This window comes from Hyla sarda, chromosome 2 (assembly GCF_029499605.1).
Source record: "Hyla sarda isolate aHylSar1 chromosome 2, aHylSar1.hap1, whole genome shotgun sequence".
Lineage (NCBI taxonomy): Eukaryota > Metazoa > Chordata > Amphibia > Anura > Hylidae > Hyla > Hyla sarda.
In genome coordinates, this window is record NC_079190.1 from 110,735,642 (window position 1) to 110,739,024 (window position 3,383).

Genomic DNA, 3,383 nt, shown 5'->3' on the forward strand with positions numbered 1-3,383 from the left:
CGGTTTTCTATACAGTTCCATACAGTTTTTAACTTAAAACCGTATATGGGAACTGTATAGCAAAAACGTGCACCCTTAGGCTGCATTTTATAGGACACACTAGAGAATCTGCACACAGTAGAGAAAGGCAATGTGACCAGAGGATTGTTATAACTCTGCAGCTCATCATTGTATGGACTCCTTTCTTATATTACTGCTCTCCTAGTCCTATAGATAGAGCAGCAATGGTCTCTTCAGCAGCATTCTATAAATAAGGGGGGATACAGACAGGAGGGAGCTGAGGTGATAATAGAACATGTAGTTCATAGGAGGTCAGCTGACCTGACCAGCTGATTCATTATTCTTCTTATTATAATTTATTTATATAGCGCCCTTGGTTCCAGGGCACTTTACATATGATGAAGGTAACAATACACAACACTAACATGCAACCATTGAGCATTACACAGAGTAACTTGCCAATTGACATAGAGGGGGAGAGGGCCCTGCCCGAAAGGGCTCACAATCTGCAAGGAGACTTCTCCAACGAGGTTGACTCCAGCTGTTGCAAAACTGGATGGAACCTGGTTGGGAAACACTGAATAAGTGCATGTGATTTGCTGGTTGTAAAACTAGTGGTCACATGACCCAGCAGCAGTAATGAAATGAATGGATGCAGCTGAGCCTAGATAAAACATATGACATAGCATTATATAGGCAATCTTTTTAGAGTGGCTGTTCCATATGGAAAATCCATGAAGCATGAAGACATCCAAATGATCCTGGTGTCTCCCCAACAAATAGCTATTACATGGCACCCACTGAAATGATGGGAAAATTGATTACTTCAGTTCCACTAGACTAAAAAGTGATTTTTTTTGTTTGCTTTGGCTTATAGAGGCTTAAAGTGGTACTCTGCCCCTAGACATCTTATCATCTATCCTGACGCTGGGGACCCCCGCAATCTCGGCTGCGGCACCCCAGTTATTCGGTGCACAGAGCAAACTTCGCTCTGAGAGGGATGACTGGTGATGCGCAGGATTGTGTCATCACGGTCACGCCCCCTCGTGCCGTCACGGCCACACCCCCCTAAATCCAAGTCTATGGGAGGGGGCATGATGGCCGTCACACCCCCTCCCATAGATTTGCATTGAGGGTGTGTGGCCGTGACATCACAACGGGGCGTGGACTTGCTGCACCTGATGCTCTAAACGAAGGCCGGGTGCAGAAGGGAGATCGCGGGGGTCCCGCCACTGGGGACCTTTGAATAGGGAATAAGATGTCTAGGGGCAGGTGTACCCCTTTAAAGCCCTCTATGATGTCCCTGTACACCAGGGTATAAGTCAAATGGTTGTCCATAGAGGACAATCTCTTTAATGATGGCGACTTTTCAAAATGCAGCAACCCTTAGGCAATAAAAAGAGTATTAAAAAACTCCTGGAACTTATATTTTGGGTAATTTTTAATGTTTTAGGACCAAATGCTCTTTAATGTAAAGTATTACTTCTAGTATCCTGGCTGCTGTGTACATCAGGAATGTCAGAAAAATGTCCTATATTTTATATGAATAATGTGAAATGCCTTTTTGTTTTATTGGCCCTGTAAGAGAAACATAAGAGCAATTCAGCTGCTTGTACATCGCTCCCTTTAGTAGAGATTTACGGAGCAGCAATTGGCAGTACAAGACGAAACATACAAATGCCAATTAATTAATTAATTACTAGGAAGCACTTGAGCCCAAATGGAATTATAGACGTGTCTGTTATTTGTCGCTTGGCAGAGAATTACTGCATAAGCAGAGCCATGACACAAGCCAGATAAGATATGGAATAAAAGACAGATAGCGATTGATAACCAGACATGTGACATCATCACTTAATATAGCGCTGTACATAAGTCACATACCTTATGCTAAACAGAAATAATGGCCAACTGGCTCTTCACCATGTTATGACTTTGGGGTCAGCAGATGATACAGTGCTAGCACATAATGAAAATAAATAACTCATATATCAAACTGTACTGGCCAGAAAAAAAAAACATAAAATACAAAAAAAAGAAAATACGTAATGCCAAACATAAATATAATACTCCTCTTCTCTCTGAATATACAGCAGCCATGATGCCCTCACCTCACACTGGCACAATGCAGCTAAGTATTTGAACCCAACTCTTGGAAAGGTCAGATCAACGTGAGGCCCGGCCTTTCTGCATGAAGGAGTTTGTTCTGGCACTGGAGTGAGATCCCAGAGCCAAGGTGAAGGCAAAGGAGACATTGTACAGTGTGGTACCAATATTTTTTTTTTTTTTTATACTTTGAGACATATTAAAAGGAACCTGTCATCACTTTCATGCTGCCTGAACTACAAATCCTGGGTAGGGGGTCGGACAACTTTTCCTGCCCCACCAGCCTTCATTAATAGATATTTCCATATACCCAAACAAGGAGAGATCTACCAATCAGGGCTGGAGGGGCAGGGAGAAGCTACCATAGACCGCCCTGATGACTCAGGGTTTAGGCAGCATGAAAATGCTGACAGGTTCCCCTTAACCCTTTGTCAACATGGTATCAAGTAGTTAACGGCATGTGCCGTACATCAGCAGTGGGTGTCAATTGTATATTTCAGCTGTCTTCTGAAGCAGATGGATTTTTGTGTTGCGTTTTATTTTTGGCAGCATTAGTGTTCCTGGGTGTGTGGATTATTTGGGGCATGTGCTCTGCTCAGTTTGTAGCCTGTGAGTAGGTTAGTGTGAACTTCAACCCACAGCGGTACCAACATCACCGTGGCCAAAAGACAAGACTAGAGGGATCTCACCACAGTATCACAACTATTTTGATTTCTCTATTTCCTATTTCTCCAGAATCACAAAAAAAACACTAAATCTACAAAATGAGTGGTCAATGCTGGGCAGCGGTACCTTTGGCCCCTGAGAGGGAATGATACTGACATCTCATATCACAGTTATACAAGGGGGATCTATCAAAACCTGTCTAGAGGAAAAGTCATATTGGTGCTGGTAAATTGTGAAAAATGTGAAAAATGTTGTCCATTTGGAACCTTTCTCCTAATTGACTTGTTCAAAGATTGTAAACATATGTGTTTACATGTGCCCATATTATAAAAGGTTGTCCTGAAATGTAATAAACCCTAGCAAGATGTGATCTACTTTAGTGTTGAGCGGCATAGGCCATATTCGAATTAGCGAAAATTAGCATATGCGAAAATTTGCATATACAAACATTAGCATAAGCCTTCTTTACACCAAACAAGCTGGAGGCAGAGAGGGGTGATCACTGTGATGTGTACTGTGAAAAAAAAAAAAAAAAAATGAATATTCGTAATTACGAATATATAGTGCTATATTCGCGAATATTCGCGAATTCACGAATATGCGATATTCGC

The 3,383-nt window shown here is 42.0% G+C and overlaps 1 non-coding gene across 1 annotated transcript; it reads right to left on the minus strand.

Moving 5' to 3' along the window:
- Positions 1–2,137: 2,137 nt before the first annotated feature.
- LOC130359780 (small nucleolar RNA SNORA35) lies at positions 2,138–2,267 on the minus strand. The gene has a single exon (XR_008890461.1). It is a non-coding gene; the product is annotated as a small nucleolar RNA SNORA35 (small nucleolar RNA).
- Positions 2,268–3,383: the final 1,116 nt, after the last annotated feature.